Source organism: Podarcis filfolensis (assembly GCF_964270895.1).
Source record: "Podarcis filfolensis genome assembly, chromosome: 14".
NCBI lineage: Eukaryota > Metazoa > Chordata > Lepidosauria > Squamata > Lacertidae > Podarcis > Podarcis filfolensis.
This window is the reverse complement of record NC_139616.1, coordinates 10,653,608-10,671,287: the sequence shown is the minus strand read 5'-3', so window position 1 is coordinate 10,671,287 and position 17,680 is coordinate 10,653,608. Positions and strand designations below refer to the sequence as shown.

At 44.3% G+C, this 17,680-nt stretch overlaps 1 protein-coding gene across 4 annotated transcripts in view; it reads left to right on the top strand.

Moving 5' to 3' along the window:
- Window positions 1-17,680, top strand: part of MAPK6 (mitogen-activated protein kinase 6) — a 34,702-nt gene that overhangs the window by 6,364 nt on the left and 10,658 nt on the right. The window contains exon 1 of one of the 4 annotated variants that reach the window (XM_083586513.1): window positions 13,169-13,420. The exons of 1 other annotated variant lie outside the window; for it this stretch is intronic. The gene's annotated coding sequence lies outside the window, so the exon portion shown is untranslated. Of the gene's footprint in view, window positions 1-13,168; window positions 13,421-14,369; window positions 14,828-14,980; window positions 16,448-17,680 lie in introns of those variants that run through there. 2 more of the 4 variants (XM_083586511.1, XM_083586514.1) reach the window with 2 other exon arrangements.

Genomic DNA, 17,680 nt, shown 5'->3' with positions numbered 1-17,680 from the left:
TCAGTGACATTACATAGGTGAACTTATTTTACAGATTTTCATACCTCCCTTCAATAAATATTTCTAGAGCAGTTTACAGTGTGTGTGTGTGGTGGGAGGGAAGTCTCAGTGACAATATCATTAAGGACCAATTAAGCTAAGTCGGAGTGAGGGCAAGGCGATGCAGGAATTGTTTTCATCCCTCCGAATGTGCAAAAAAACTTGCCCGGAATAAAGCATTTTATAGGCAGGGCTTTTACTTCCATAGTGGCAAAGACTGTTTAAAGTAAACTCTACCTAGTAATATTTTAATAACTTTTTTTTTTAAGAGCAAATGTTTATAACTTTGCTTCTTGTAAACCAATTCCAGGAATGGGCCCATAACCATTTCAGATCAAAGTCCACACTTTGCTTTTTTAGAAATTATCATTTGCCAGTGCAATATAATTCGAATGCCAAGTTGTAAATCAGGGATAGTGTCTGAGAAATGCCTTGTCATGCAGGGTAATTTAAATTAAGAAGCTGTAGTAAGTGCTGTAATGTGAGATACGATAGCAAAAAGGGGAATGGAAATTTCTCTCACTCAAGGCACACGGGCAGAGGAGATTGTTTTACTGACGGCTTATAGCAGCATAGCGCAAGATAAGGCAGGTCCAAAACCTATGATGACAAATGGATTGGAGGGCATCTCTAAAGCAAAGGTTTACAAAGCACAAGGGGAGGTGAAGTTTTCGGGGAGGCATGATCAGTTGCTAGGGGAGAATCAAAATTCTAAAGCCTACACCTACAATATGAAGTGGTACAGTCTGTTTTGCTACCTAATTCTGCTATCGGGAGTCATAGAAAGAACTACATTGGCTCCCAGTACGTTTCCGAGCACAATTCAAAGTGTTGGTGCTGACCTTTAAAGCCATAAACGGCCTTGGCCCAGTATACCTGAAAGAGCGTCTCCACCCCCATCATTGCTTTGGGCAATGTATTATTCAGCCCAGAACACAAATATAAGGCCTGAAACCATTTTGGCTTGCACTTTCTGATTTCATCATTTGTCTGGGTAGTAGCAAATAGAGATAATTTATTTCTGTTTCAGATACAAACCCAGAATTTCCTCCAGGGCTTAAGCTCACGCAATAACTTCAGGAAGAAATGTTTGAAAGTGTAACCGCTGCCTGAATTTCTTCAGTAACTACCGTATTTTTCACTCCATAGGACGCACTTTTTTCCTCCTAAAATATAAGGGGAAATGTGTGTGCGTCTTATGAAGCGAATGCAGGGGCGAGGCAGGCAGGAAAAGCCCCCGCGGCTCTTGCGGGCTTTTCCCCAGGAGGGAGAAGGGACTGAGTGGCCACATTAGAGGGTCCGCTGCTCCCTGAGCTGCTCTTTGGGGCTGGGGGGGAAAGGAAACCGGGCTTCACCTGGCAGCCCCAAGAAGCCCTTGGAGTAGCGGACAGGCTGCTCCCTGAGCTGGGGGGGGGGAATAATATTTTCCCCCTTGATTTCCCCCTCTGAAAACTAGGTGCGCCCTATGGTCAGGTGCGCCCTATGGAGCGAAAAATATGGTAAATCTATCACTGCCTTTTTCAAGAGAGTACCGTGCTGCAGATAGTAAGGACACAACGGGCTTACGTAGTAAAGTAGAGGCATCTTCCTGCAGGAATTAAATTTCTGCAGTTCCCTTTGTGTTTGTGATCTTTAGTATATACACTAGAATTAGGGTGTTTGGGGCTAGCCTGGGGAGCCTGAAACCCAGATCTTTTGTGCTGAATGGGGTGAATGTGCACCTAAAGGACCAAATGCCCAGTCTGGGAGTCATTTTGGACTCACAGCTGTCCATGGAGGCGCAGGTCAATTCTGTGTGCAGGGCAGCTGTCTACCAGCTCCATCTGGTATGCCAGCTGAGACCCTACCTGCCCGCAGACTGTCTTGCCAGAGTGGTACATGCTCTGGTTATCTCCCGCTTGGACTACTGCAATGCGCTCTACGTGGGGCTACCTTTGAAGATGACTCAGAAACAACTAATCCAGAATGTGGCCTATTCACCACATTCATTGTACAGTGGTACCTCAGGTTAAGTACTTAATTCATTCCGGAGATCCGTTCTTAACCTGAAATTGTTCTTAACCTGAAGCACCACTTTAGCTAATGGGGCCTCCTGCTGCTACCGCACCGCCAGAGCCCGATTTCTGTTCTTATCCTGAAGCAAAGTTCTTAACCTGAAGCACTATTTCTGGGTTAGCGGAGTGTGTAACCTGAAGCGTATGTAACCTGAAGTGTATGTAACCCAAGGTACCGCTGTACTGGGACCAGAAAATCCTATTGTTGCCCCCACAGCTCAGAGTAAGTCCTGATAGCCAGAGCTGGTTTTCCTCATCTGAAATTTACAAAAAATAAATAAATATGCATCTATACATATAAATTAGCATGTGCATTTTTAACTGGCCTATGCTTTGAGCCTTTTGCATTTCTATCTATACCCCTGCACCAAATGCCAATTTCCAGAAGATTTCAAAATGGCTTATTCCCCCTGAACAGAGCTTTTAGCTTGTAAACTGTAATCTGTCAGATTTTCAAGTAAGAGTTTTCTGGTAGAGGTTCTTTCTACGTAATTCAAACTGACAGTAATTAAGCTCCAACTTATTGTACAGTGGTACCTCAGTTTTCAAACATAATCCGTTCTGGAAGACCGTTTGAGTTCTGAAACGTTCAAAAACTGGAAACTCAATAGCCGACAGGTACGCCTCGGGATCTCGCACTCAGCGGAAGCCCTGTGGCATGTTCGACTTCCGAGTCGTGTTCGAAACCAAAGCATTTACTTCCAGGTTTATGGCATTTGAAAACGGAAATGTTCATCAATGGAGACGTTCAAAAACCGAGGTACCACTGTATATTTTAAGCAGAAGGAGGTATGTTCATTCTTCCAGGATACTAGATACTAGATATTGCATCTATAAAATTACAGCAAAGTTGATAAATAGCTGCAGTTCAGTATGTTTATCACTAGCAGTAATCTCTCTCTCCATTTTAGTAATTATCTCTGTACAGTGATATCATGCAAATAGTGCAATCACAGTCCAGTCACCTTTATAATCAATGTAAATATTATGGATTTTAATAACTGAGTAACTTCTTGGACAGATTACTGGGACAAAAATTGTAGCATGGCAAATTTCCTTTTTGTGAATGAAAGAGAGGTTTTAGTTCTCATGAAACAACGGTCTAGTAGTTGGTACGTTGGAAGGACTTAAGCCAGGGAGATGGTCCTCATTTAGTCATTAAGCTTTTGGATAGTCGGGAGCAGTCTGTGTCAGGCTTCCCTACCTTACAAGGTCGTTGTGAGGATAAAATAGAAATGGGGACTGTTATGTACTGAAGTTCTCACCCTGGGCCAGCAGGGGGATACTGTAGATAGTTATGCAAATGAAGGATCGAAAGTGACATTCAGTGATTGGATAGTTTGTATGCAAATGAAGGATTGAAAGTGACGTTCAGTGATTGGATAGTTTTAGAAAGTTGCAACAGTTATGTTGTTCTGGAGCTCTATATAAGCAGGCTGACTGAGCTCTTCAGTTCAGTTCTATTCTGGCCTCTGAATAAACAAGAGCTGTTGAAGAATCGCTTTGTTGTCTGATATGTTCGCCCACAACTTAACAGGGACCACGTAGACTGACCTTAGCTTCTTACAAGAGCATAAAGATCTAATCACTTCCCAAATGCCAAGATGATTAAATTAGCCATCCCCACCCTGCTGCCTGCCAAATGTTTTAAGACTACAACTCCCATTGGCCCTAGCTAGCACGGGGAGTTATAGTTCAGAACATCTGGAGGGCAACAGGTTGGGGAAGGTTGCTGGGTTTAGCAAATGTATCCAGTCAAATTCTAATGATTTGTTCAGTTGGAGAACGTTAGCAAAACACCAGTCCTTCTTGGCAAACTTTACAACTTAAATATTTTCCTTAGCTCTTGGTTACTGAATGCTGAAGGGTTTGTTTTAATGGGTGGAGTTAAAGGCAGATATTTAACACACGGTTTATGCCAAAGTTGAGCCTTGCACAAATTAATCAGCAGTTAAATTCTTCCCTGCTTTTATGGATTACACTACTATGTACCGTATTTTTTGCACCATAAGACTCACTTTTTCCCTCCTAAAAAGTAAGGGGAAATGTGTGTGCGTCTTATGGAGCGAATGCAGGCTGCACAGCTATCCCAGAAGCCAGAACAGCAAGAGGGATCGCTGCTTTCACTGCGTAGCGATCCCGCTTGCTGTTCTGGTTTCTGAGATTCAGAATATATATTTTTTTCTTGTTTTCCTCCTCCAAAAACTAGGTGCGTCTTGTGGACTGGTGCGTCTTATAGAGCGAAAGATACAGTATTATTTTATAGTGCAACTCCATGTCAGTTTTTGTAACTGAGATAGAACATGCAAAATGAGCAACCAGGTGCAAAGGAAGGCAAAATTCTCATACCTTTAGGTCAGAAGTGACTGATATTGCTTTCTTCACAACAAACTGCTTAAGAAATATACAATTGCTTAAGTTTTATGCAAGAATCCGGGGTCATTAGGTTAAAAATGACAAAAGAGGCATCATTTTCATAGTTACCTGTAGTGCAGAGACTTTTTGCGTACATCATCAAAAAAAGAGGAAATGCGTCATTAAAAAGAGGCGTTGTAAAAAGATCCGCAGTCAATGGTTTATTCATGAAATGCTTAAAAGGCCCAGGTGATACTGAAGAAAATTCAGACTATGTCAAAGAGTTGTTATGACATATTGCTGGGAGTACTATAAAAACCTTCCAGCAAAGGAAAAAAGTCTAGTCCTTGTCAGCCTGTGAGCACGTGGGGATAAAAATAGTAAAAAATAAGAGCTGGCAATTCACCAAATTTCGGAGAAAAGGGAACTGTAATACTACTTGACAGCGTCTAAAATGTACATGGCTGGGACATGTTCTGTTGAGTATGCGTATGAGAACATTAGCTGTATAAGGTTGGGAAACTTGTGGCTCTCCAGATTATTTTTGATTCCAACTGCCATTGGCCCAGTTCAGGAATGACGGGAGTTGGAGTCCAAAAAACACCTGAATACCCACAGATTCCCAATCTCTGGGTTATAGAGTAGCATGGAAAATTAGGTAATAAATACTCAATGGCCAGCTCTACTGATTTTAGTGGAACTAGCTATCAGGTAAGCATACATCAGATTACAACTATATTGGGTATAGATCATTTTGGTCAAACTTTTGAAAAGGTATTCTAAGTTCTTTAACACTGAGACATCTTTTTGCTTTACTGTTTTGTTAGTTTTTAAATAGAGGACATTGGCAGGTCCAAACTGCAATCTTGTGTGTGCCAACTTCTTTTGAGTAACGCAGTGAGTCTTGCGTCTGAGTAACCATGTCGTAAAAGAATTTGCATGCTCAAGAGAGATTCATGTAGAAGGCAGTATGCAAAGGAAGGTCTGGTGTTTTTTTTAATGTATTTTTATTAAAGGTTTTCTTGGTTTACAAAAGTATGTGCAATGTCTCTCCCCCCCCCAGTAACATTTTTTTACAGATCTGTTTCATTTGTTGAGACATTAGGAAGAAAAGTGGGGAAGAGGTGGGGGGGAAGGTGAGTGGGGGTGGGGTCAGGTGGCGATGTTTCTATTTTACTTACGGTAATATATGTGGGGTTTTGTGTCAGCATCGCTTGTGCAGGTTCTCTGCTATTAACTTGTGGTTTCTTTGGTGGTGAGAGAGGTTGGGGTTGGCCTAGGGTGTGGTTGTTTGTTTGTGGTTGGCTGTGGTGGTCTTTGTTTTCAGGTGTGAGTTTGGTGGGTGGGTGTTTTGGATCAGGCTAGCCATATTGATTTGTATGTTGTTGGTGGATTTTTGTCATTGTCTTGTTGGGCTGTGTATGTGATAAAGGAGAGCCACACTGAAGGTGTCTTCTTCTATTTGTCCCTGTGTCAGTTTCAGTTTATTGGTTAATTTTTCTAGTGAGGCTGTTTCCCATACTATTTGGTACCATTGGGCCATGCTTACTCCTCACAGGTCTCTCCAGTGTCTGGTTATGATGTTTTCTGGCTGCTGAAAGTAGGTGGTTGATGCAGGAGGTTGATGCAGGAGGTGAAAGGGGTGAAAGGGGCATTGGGGTCAACAGACAGACACACCATGGGAGAAATGGAAAAAGTGAGTCACATGGAAAAAAACTATGTTTGAAGAAGCTTCTGGTTGCACAAGAAAACCCTTAAACCTGTCAGTTTCCATTCTAAGTGTCTTTTAATCGCTCAGGGTGCCGCCTAACATCAACCCCCTCACCCCACCCTGGGTCAAATGAGTCTTGGACCAAATCTGTTGTCTGTTTAAAGCAGATGCACCTTTAACCAGACATGGGGCTTTTCCAAACTTTTGCTTGCCCCATGCCTAAAAAGCATGGGTCTGAGTGGTTTTCTGCTTGCCCCGTGCTTTCCAGGTATGGGTCCAAGCGGTTGTGCCTTTGTCCTGCCGCTTTCCCCAGAAAACCTTCTCTTTAGCGCTAAATCAGAAAAAATGTCAATCCAGATTGACATTTGCTCCAATTCAGTGGTAAAGATTGGGTTTTCCTGGGGAAAGCGGAAGTGTGGATGAGCCCTAAGTACAAACAGCTAACTTCTGCCAGTTTCTTCAGTCAGCTTGAGCTTAGTTCATACTGATTGTTGTGAAGTGGTTAAATGGATAGCCTAGGAGTGGGGAACCTGTGTCCCTACAGAATATTAGAGATGAAGGAGAAAATCAATTCAGTTCACATCTAAAGGCAAACCTACGTCATCTGCACTTTTTGAAACAATACGCAGACATATTTCAAAATCTGCACTTTCCCAGATTTTTCAGTGCAGTTCTCCAGGCAAATAATGTGTACAAAAATGCATATACTAGGGTAGAGGGTGCATAATAATGCATATATTAGTGAAGGCAACTTTTAAAAATGCATTACATTAGGAAAGATTGCTTTACAAAAATGTGTTTATTAGAAGACATGAGCACTAAAATGCTGATGAATCTTCATTACAATTTTTAAAAACCCCTCAAATTTATGTGGAAATGTGGAGGACTGAATTTAAGATTAGACAAATGAGAAGTTGAGAGAAAACAAAATTGAAAGATTTGCTGCTCATTCCTGGACTGCAACTCCTGGCCATTATTCTACTAGTGCTTTTTATCAGCTTTAGCAAGTGTGACAGCTGCAACCATTCATAGACAGGGATAGCTTTAGCACAATAGGCCAGGCATTGGTGACCAATCCTAGATTATTGCAAGGCACTCTGTGCGGAGCTTCTCTTACCATTGGTCTAGAAACAACAGCTAGTTCAGTGTTGACAGGAATGAGATCCTATCAGTGTAGTACAGCTTTGCTCAAAGAATTGCAGGGGCTGCTGATTTGCTACCAGACCAAGTTCAAGGTTTTATAGTTAATATATAAAACCCTTAACATCTTGGGATTAGTTTACTTGAACTATCACCTTGTCCCCTACATGCCTATTTGACCACTTAGATCTGTGGAACTTGTACTTTATGTGTGCTCTATCGACCCGAGGGGGTCAATATTTTAATGTGTCAGTATCAACATTGGCCAGGCACCCTTGCCTGTTTTAGACGCCTCTTAAAAATTTGTTTATTTCAGAGACTGCATATATACTTGTTTTTTTGAATTTAGCTGATTTGATGTCTGTGTTGTTGATAACTACTTTGTAGTAGTTTATGTACACTACTTAGAGGTTTTTTTTATATTAAGTGGTTTATGTTGTTGTTATTTAGTCGTGTCCGACTCTTCGTGACCCCATGGACCACAGCACGCCAGGCACTTCTGTCTTCCACTGCCTCCTGCAGTTTGGTCAAACTCATGCTGGTAGCTTCAAGAACACTGTCCAACCATCTCATCGTCTGCCGTCCCCTTCTCCTTGTGCCCTCAATCTTTCCCAACATCAGGGTCTTTTCCAGGGAGTCTTCTCTTTTCATGAGGTGGCCAAAGTATTGTAGCCTCAACTTGAGAATCTGTCTTTCCAGTGAGCACTTAGGGCTGATTTCCTTAAGAATGGAGAGGTCTGATCTTCTTGTAGTCCATGGGACTCTCAGGAGTCTCCTCCAGCACTATAATTCAAAAGCATCAATTCTTTGGCAATCAGCCTTCTTTATGGTCCAGCTCTCACTTCCATACATCACTACTGGGAAAACCATAGCTTTAACTATACAGACCTTTGTTGGCAAGGTGATGTCTCTGCTTTTTAAGATGCTGTCTATAGTGGCTTATAGCTTTTCCTAAATCAATAAATGCTGTCAGAGGCTAGTGGGAGGTGGTGTTCAACAACATCTGGAGTGCCATGAGTTACAAATCTCTGGTAGAGCCTATAGGCCTCCGTTGTGTGTCAATATATGCTGAAAAAAATGGGAACGCTCCCCTCTGCACTCTGTCAGTGTGAGTTTGGGGATGAATGATCATTCATGCCACCTCTCCCTCATGTCATTTGCAGTTTGATGCCACCAAAACTGACCCTGACATTTATTGTGCCATATCAATCTCTTATCCCATTAACTCTGTCTTCAAGCCATTAGCAAGTGTGGTGGCTGATGTGATAACCCCCAAGAGCACAGCTCATTCAGTTCCTTGATTAACCAGGAAGACATGATCATGACTTGAATGAAGGTGGTAGAAAACATGGGGTGAATTTGAACAAACAAAAGTAAGAGCCCATAGCTGAGCTTACTCTGTGTACACACAATATCTTTAAAGCACATCCAAAGCACTTTCCCCCTCTCAAAGAATTATGGGCAGTGTAGTTTGCAAAGGATTGCTGGGAATTGGAACTCCCTTATGAGTAAACTACAGTTCCCAGAAGTCCTTGAGGGGTGTGTGTGCTTCAAACAATATAGTAGGGTATAGTTGCTTCCTCTGTGGCAGTGGCAGTTAGCAAAGAAACAATACTCACCATTCGTATCCATGCAGTGCTATTCAGTGTGCCTTTCTTGGCCTACCCCATTCTGAGTAGTGGGATGGTGTGGACGATCCATCAGTGGCAAAGTGAGTCTTCTTTACTATTATAAAGCTGTCCACATCCTTCTTGGTTCAGCTGGGTCACCAGGAGGGCTTTTGCCCAGCTTAGGCTGTTAAAATAGCTGTTAACAGTTTCAGGGAAACGCAGATCTCACCATGGTGACACACATGGAGGTTACATTAAAACTGGATTACTATACTCTGTGGACCTTCCTTTGAAAAATATCCAGAAACTTCAGCTGGTTCAAAACTCAGCAGCTAAACCTTTGGTCACAGTCAGTTTTGAGGAGCATGTATATCCCCTTTTACATCACCTTCATTGTCTAATGGTCTATTTCCAGGCCCAGTCAAAGTTCTGCTTAGGACTTTAAAATCCTTTAACTGCTTAACGGGTCAAATCCTTTGACATAAACATGCCTACTCTCTGCGATCAACCAGGGAGGTCCCTTTTGTTTCCTTCTGTAGAGAGAGATGGGGGTAGTCAGCTATTTTTTTACTCAAAGTAGACCCACTGAAATTAATGAAGTTAGGTCCATTAATTTCAATAGGTCCACTGTGCATTAAACTTAGTTGAATACCACCCAGCCTCAATTTCTGTCACTAATTTTGCAAAGCATCTCTTGTTGATATTTCTCTATTCAGAAAACACGACAGTGAGATTTGCCTGTCATTTTCCAATAAGCTCATGATTAGAAATCTCAGGCCTTGTCTCTGTTGCTATGTTGAAGGTCAGCTACAATGCAACAAAAGGAATTCACACCTGCCATATGATAAGAGACCAGCTATGAGACCTGCTATTATCCTTCCTTTCCCAGAACCCAAGCACTGTCCCAAGAATAATCAAAGTTATGCAATATCATCCATTTAATTGTTCCAGCCCTCAAACAAGCCAACAATGGCCAAAATGAACCCACTCATGTCAAAATGGGTGTTACCAAAGTGTAAAAGTGGGTGTGGTCAATTTCATATTTTTTTTCAGAGCAAGGAAAACATTCAGGGGATGACAAAAATAACCTTTTGGCTTCACAAAATCATAGTAGAAGACCCATGGGAGTGATCTGTTTCAATAATTCTTGGGTTGTATTCAACTAGGTTTAACTGAGAGAAGATCTATTAAAAGTAATGAAACTAAATTAGCCATGTCCATTACTTTCAATGGGTCTGCTTTGAGTAAGACTAGCACTGGATACATTACTGTTTAAAAAATTATGAAATTTGGAGGGAGAGACCAAAAAAAAAGACAACTTTTGGTATCACAGTGGGGTGTGAGAGCAATAACTGTGTGTGTGTGTGTGTATGAAATACGTAAAAATTAAATGGACAAATGGACAAATTTGGAGGGTCTTGAACTTTTTAACGGGATCTGTGGGAGCAACAATAATTTTTACAAAAAAAATATTTTCTAAAAAGTAACCATTTGGGGAGCTGGATGTGACCTCTCTTTGACCTAAAGTTTGCTGAAAGTAGGATGCTTCATACAATTTTGGAGTTCTTTTCGGTGTCTCACCCCTCCTTCCCAAGGTCTTTCCTATATCCCAGAGCTGCATCTGCTGAAATGTGCTTTTTTACACAACAAAGGTATTAGAGCCTTGTCCTCTTTTTCACCTGGGCCAACTAATTCTACTAGCTTAAATAGGCAGCCTCCAGTGTGAGGTATAGTTCCTTACTGGTATCTGTGAGGAGTGGTTTTACAGTGCTTCCAAAAGATACAGAGGCTCATGTTCAGGCAAGTCACTAGGGGAAGGGAGTTCCCCACTGAGACAGCTGCTGAGAATACGATTTATTGTCTGAACTTGGCAGAAGCGTGATAGATGCAAGATAGTACTTGGTTCATCTTACAGATCATAACTGTAGCCCTGTTCACACATCTATGTCGATTTCCTGATAATGCATAAGGCTGGGGTTCCTAAACTGTAGTGGTCCACAAACTTCATGCAGGTGGCTTGCAGTATACCCATGTTAAATATTGTTTTTGATGTTTAACTCCATTTTATTGCTTCATTTATTTTTTTATATTGCATGTTCTTGAGTAACAATTTGAATTATATGGAAGTGCAAATAGTGAATACAATACAAGAAATAAAAGCGACAATAAAAGGACAATAAAAATCAGACAGCATCACACATTACAATGGCTACAACAAACAGAAAAATCACTTAGTGGTCCGGCAAGACCATCAGCAATTTTCAAGTGGGGGGAGGGTACCACTGAAATAGGATATTCATGTGAAAGAGAACAGAGCTGCTTTAATGCATTGCACACGATGCCTACTGATATGCTTTCTTGTATGCAACTATTAAAGAGCAGAGTCCTTGCCCCCCCCCCTTTTCATCCAGTCACCCTAATCATGGTCTTGTGCAGTGCCTTTTTGCTAGAAAAAAGGTGCCAATACTCACCAGGTTCATGGCAATCTGCATGGACGTAGCTGTGCGGGGGGGGGGGCGGGCGGGAAGGGTAACTGCCCCCACCAATCAAGTACATAAATAAAAAATATTTATCTGACCAATTACCTCATAGAGAACTCAGTCCTGCCCCCCTAACATAAAGCCTGCCCCCCCAAATAAATACTGGCTACGCCCATGGTGATCCGCCACTCTTTTCACAGGTGAACCACTGGGACCGTGGAAGCCACATCTACCCCCCCCCCCGACCCCTGAGCTCTAGGCTTATTTTCCCCTCCTTCCATGCCCACCTAAAGCTCTGGGCCCCACCTACTGCCACAGCTTAAAATGGTGGAAAGGCAATGTGTAAGTGTGACAGTCAGGTGCCTGTACTGGGGACACCTCCCAAGCCCTGCCCTGTTGCAGCCATCGAAAGAAAAAATTGTGCTGGTACCATATACAGTCATACCTTGGGTTACAGATGCTTCAGGTTACATTTTTTTGGGTTACGGACCACCAGAACGGGTTACTTCTGGGTTTCGGCGGTCACGCATGCGCAGAAGCGCTAAATTGCGCATGTGCATGTGCGCAGCTGTGGGTTGTGAACGCTGCGGGTTGCGAACGTGCATCCTGCACAGATCACGTTTGCAACCCGAGCGTCCACTGCACTATTGAAGACCACCTGGAAAAAAGCTCTGATTTTGTGTCATAGCTCCTCCTCAAAACGTAAAGTTCACACTTTCCCACTGTTAAGAATGGTCAAGTCATCAATCTACCTCCCTGGCCAGCAACTCATTTTAGTAGGTTCCTTTTTTAATTGAGCAAAGCTGAAGGACCAAAAAAGGATGGCTGCATCTGGCCTAGAAGGTCACATCCCATTCCCCTATCACGGAGCTATCCAATGACTCACTGAAGGCAGAATGCTAAGACTCCTCTGGCTTCAACAGGTGAAGCAATTCTCCATCATGCCAGGGAGCACTTCACCTGTTACTTTTCAGTCTGTCTTGCATGAGTCCTGCTAGGAAAAAATAGAGGTGCAATTCCCAGACTCCCCCTGGGAAGTGGGATTGATTGTTAAACCACTTTGGGAATTGTAGTTCTGTGAGGGGAATAGGGTCTCCTAATAACTCTCAGCACTCTTAACAAAACTAGTTCCCAGGATTATTTGGGGAAAGCTATGACGTGGGTGGTGCTAAAGGGATGCGGGTGGCGCTGTGGTCTAAACCACAGAGCCTAGGGCTTGCTGATCAGAAGTTTGGCGGTTTGAATCCCCACGACAGGGTGAGCTCTTGTCGCTCGGTCCCTGCTCCTGCCAACCTAGCAGTTTGAAAGCACATCAAAGTGCAAGTAGATAAATAGGTACCACTCCAGCGGGAAGGTAAATGGCGTTTCCGTGTGCTGCTCTGGTTCGCCAGAAGCGGCTTAGTCATGCTGGCCACATGACCTGTCTGCGGACAAATGCCGGCTCCTCGGCCTATAGAGTGAGATGAGCGCCGCAACCCCAAAGTCGTCCACGACTGGACCTAACGGTCAGGGGTACCTTTACCTTTATGATTGTTAGACAGGTACAGTAATACTTTACATATATGTTTTGGTTATGGCCATAGTTACTCCATATTTAACCGCCTTTCATCAAGGTTATTGCTCATACCATTACCCAGATACCTTTTTACTGACCTCACAATCAGGGTGATAGAAAGATTGGAGTTTTAGCCCATTGATCCCCATACAGATTGACTGCTGCATAATAAGATCACACCCTTGAACTCTGCATTATGATGCCATGTTATTGTGCCATACATAGTTCTCTCCATCAGCCTGGCTGGGACCAACTGCCATTTGACTCCTCCCTTCCCAGAACTGTCTTTGCCACTTGGGGCCATTATGTAACAATTTACGCATTTATTTACTTACTGTACTTTACTTGTTTAACCTACTGTCTTTCTGCTGGTGCCCTTCAGGTGGTCTGTCATTCAAAATAATGACATACAATCTAATAGATGGGATTCAAAAAGAAAAAGGGTCAGGAGGGAAGAGGATAATAAGCAAATTCAGGTACCAACTCTTCTTCTTACTTATTTTCCTCTTCCCATCTCTTTTATTCTAGTTCTAACAGATTTTCCAACATTATGGCAGATCATTCATTCTGCTCTTGGCACAGTGTTTTGGGGTATTTGAAGGGGGCAATACTAAATAGCCTCCTCCTAACTTCTAATAAGATGTGTCTATAGCATGCATTGAAACAGGAGTAAAAAAGAACTTGTTTTTAAGGAGTAAATTTATCTGTGTTGATTCATGTAATGGCATACTGTACTGGTTTTAAAATCACGGGATGGGCCTCAAGCTTCAATGAGGTTTGAGTGCCAGATGGTGATTGCAATGATAAGTGGTTTTTAAACTCCATAAAATCCCTAGACTTGGTTCAAGTTAAGCCCTCCTTCAGATTAAATCACCCAGACTATAAGGGGTTCGAAGCTTTGTGAAATAGTCCCAATTTATGTACAGCACCATCTATCTCTGTACTCGTGTCTCTGCACAGAGAACAAGTCCCTGCCCCAAGCAGCTTACAAGTAAAAAAAACCTGATACAGTTTAGGGAACAGAGGAAGGGGAAGAAAATGAAGGTTGTAATTAAAAATGTAGGAAGTTTTAAAAATTTTTTCGTGTATTTAGGCTTAAACTCCCTAAGAAAGGAGGCCTCATCAGCAAATACAGTTGGTTCTTACTTCTGAAACAGGATTGCAGATAAAAGTGGGCCTGGTGATGAAGGAGCCTATGTTTTGGGACTACAACTCCCATCATCCCTAGCTAACAGGACCAGTGGTCAGGGATGATGGGAATTGTAGTCCCAAAACATCTGAAGGGCTGAGTTTGCCTATGCCTGATTTCTGCACTTAATTCCGTTTTAGGGCCACTATGCTCCGTGTGAGCTCCCGTCATCCACATCCAGAATAGAGAAAGGCATCATTTCCCCCCCAATTTCTTTTCTTCTCGCGCTTCATTATCATGTGGCCTTTTAACATATCATCACCCTTCTGTCGCCGTCGTCATATTATTTTTATTATTATGTATGTCAGTCATGCCATGACCCGGCTGTCGTCGTCCACTTCTGCTGTTTTGTGCCGCGAGCGGTCGGCGCGAGCCTCTCAGGCGCAGATTCCCCTCAGCGGGGACAAGGCCGCGCGCCGCCGCCGCCGCCGCCGCCTTGACCTCAACCGCCACGTTTCCCCGTCCTGGCGAGGCGGAGCCGCCTCAGCTCGGGCCCGCCCGCCGCTCCACCCGAAGGCGGAGCTTCTCCGCTTCGCCCGCCCGCCGCTTTCTCTTGTCCTCGTAGCCGGGTTACATGGCAAGTAGCCGCGGCGGGAGCAGGGCTTCTGTCGTTGGCGCCGAGACCCTTCCGCCAAGGCCCGGCGGCGGAGCTCCGAGGCTTCTCTCTCCTTTCTCCATGAGCCTGGGCAGCCCCGTGAGTTGCGGGAAAGCGGCGGGCGGTGGGTCCGGCATGGGAGACGGAGGGCCGAGAGCCGCGGCGGCGAGGCTCGGCTCGGGCCGCAGTGCGAGCGGTCTCGCTCCTGCCGCCACTGCACAAAGGCGCTTTGTTCTGGCGCCTCCCGCGCGCCCTGCCGGGGCCTCTGCCCGGCGGGGGAAGCCCGGCCAGGCCTTCCGCAGTGCGGCGGAGCCTCCCCGGCGGCCGGCGCTCGGTGCCCGAGGAGGACCGGAGGGTTGAGGAGTGGAGGGTGGGAAAGAGAGGAGAGAAACCCCGGGGCCGCTTCGTGGCGGCCCTTCCCGCCTCTGAGAAGCGAGGTGGAGGAGGCGGCGGCGGCTTCTGGGAAAGGGCAAAAGCCCCGCCGTCTCCCGTTTCCTCGCCCCAAGCCCGGACAATGGAGGCCGGCGAGGGGAGACGTGCTTCGGGGGCGGCGGGCGGTCCCGCGTGGCAGCCATTCCCGCCGCCCCCACGAGGCCTCTCGCAGCACCCCGATCCCCCCAGGCACGCGTTGGTTTTTGTTACTCGCGGGGAAGCCCCACAGAGTTCGGCGGGACTTTCTCCCCCGTGAGGAGGCGGTGGGCGGGTTTCCGAGGACGCGGAGGCCCGGGTGGCATTTAGCCAGGGGCCCTTTCGCCCCCGTGTCCGAGTAGATCCCCGCAAAGGGGCCGCTCTCTTCTCCTTGGATCCGTGATCATAACCCTCCAGCGTGGGTTTAACGCGCGAACGGAGCTTACTTCCGTGTAAAAAAAAAAAAAAGCCGCATAGGGTTGCGTTGTGAAATCTGGCGACCCTGGGCATGCTTTGCTTGGGAATGGGCGAGGCTTACTTCCGAGTAAACACCGCCTGGCCGACCTTTTTTGTTTGTTTTTAAAGTGGACGGAAAAGGGGTTTTCTGATCACCACGAGGGCGGATCAGTGACGCGTTCGCGGATTTCTTCATCTCTGGAGTGGGAAGGATGCGTTAGGCGGGTGTCGCCTGACGTGGAAGTCTCCGTTGCGAAACAGAATTTTCTATCCAAAAGGGGTCTGCTCTTTCCCCCCTTTCCCCGGTGGCCACCAGGCACTGCGGCACTTGCGGCTTCCCTCTCGCCCTTAGGACACTCTTCATTCATTTCCCGGCCTCCATTCTCCTGCTCTGCGCCTTTAAAAGCAACTGCTGCAGTGTTTCTTTTCATCCAGAGGAACTAGAGAATCCGACTGCCCCCTTTCCCTTTTATCTTATGGGCACTTGCCTCCTCTATTTAAAAACTGCCCCAGGAAAGCAGCAACTTGTGGCGTGAAAAGCAGCTGCGGTATAATAACGACAGAGGTTTTAAGGGGGGCCCTGCGGTTGAATGGAACTGTGGATTTTTTCCCAGAACCTTTTCTCTTTCTCTCGTTCCCCCCAATCACCCCTTTCCCTTTATGGCAACTGAAAGACATCTGAATGTAGATTTTTCTGTGACAGTGGCATCCAAGACCTTGTTTAAAGTATCAGGCCCACCCAACTAGTAGAGGGTTTGATAATAGTTGTGTGTAACAGTGACATGGAGGAGGAAAATATCCATTGTGGCAAAGAGGCTGTGGCAGAAGGATTGTTAGGAGACAAAATAATTGCAGGCAAGTGAACTTTTTTTGCCAGTGGTTTTCCAGAATTGCTACATGCAGGAACTGTTCTGGTTCCCTGTCTCTTATTGGGAGGGCCCAGGATCACTTTACAGTTTGTGTGGTTCAGTCAGAAGGAGCCCTGTATATAGCTTTTCTCTAGAAAGCACATAGACAGAGGCATGAGAGTAGGTCCTACTGAGCTCTATTGGAAGTCTCTTTTTGAAGAAAATTATATTCTCCTTTAATTTACAAGTAACTGCAGGATACTGTTATGCATTTTTACTCAGAAGTATGTCCCAGCAATGGAACTTAGAAGCATGTGCAAAGGATTGTAGGCTAAATGAGCCTGCTTTGGTCCATACGAGAGGGGCCCTTAATATCAGATTAACTATTGAAACTTCATGGTGATAGTGCTGAAGGCAGTTTGGGGTGGCTAAAATCACTTGCCTTTAATCCAGGTTAATTACTTAATTATTTTCTATCATAGAAAATGAAAAGGTAGTGGGTTATATAAACATTCAAGCAAGAAGTCGTCGTTTCTCTTATGTGCTACCATCTACTTTTTGTGAACTGTCTTATTTGCTGGTTGGTGGGGGTCTTTCCCCTCAGCAGTTCATTCTTGTAAAAACAATAACTTTGGGAAGCAAACCAAGACAAGGATTAAACAGTATACAGTTTTTAAAGGAGTGGTTTATTTAATGATGTGAATTACTGATCCCTTGTTTCTGGTGAGAAAGTGCTGTGTCTTCATATATTCATTTTGAGCCTATGTAAGTTAACAATATCCTGGCTTTCGGAATGTGTGGAGACTTGGTGGGAGGTTTGAGGAAAAAGAGCTGCAGTTTCATGAGTTCTTATGATGACTCACTCCCTACAGTGTGCAACGTGGCTGAGATAAAAAAGAATCCACATAAGCACTTGTATAGTTACATATATGGAGATTGGACTTCTATCCCCTTGTATAACAGCTTTCTTTTAACACTTGCAGATTCTTACTTGTAATAAAAATAGGAGTTGTTATTATGACCTGATCATCAGTGAGTTGTGTAACTGTCATTACAAAATGCTATCCTTACTAGGAGCTCTTATTGTGAAATTGACAAAAAATAATGTAATGCACAATGGTGATCAGTGGAATGCAATATTCCTTGTAAAGGTAGGCTAGTATATTCTTTTTAAATGGGTATCTGTTTGAAAGGGTTATGTTGACAACAGTATTGAGGTAGCAGTCTCCGTGCATGTGTT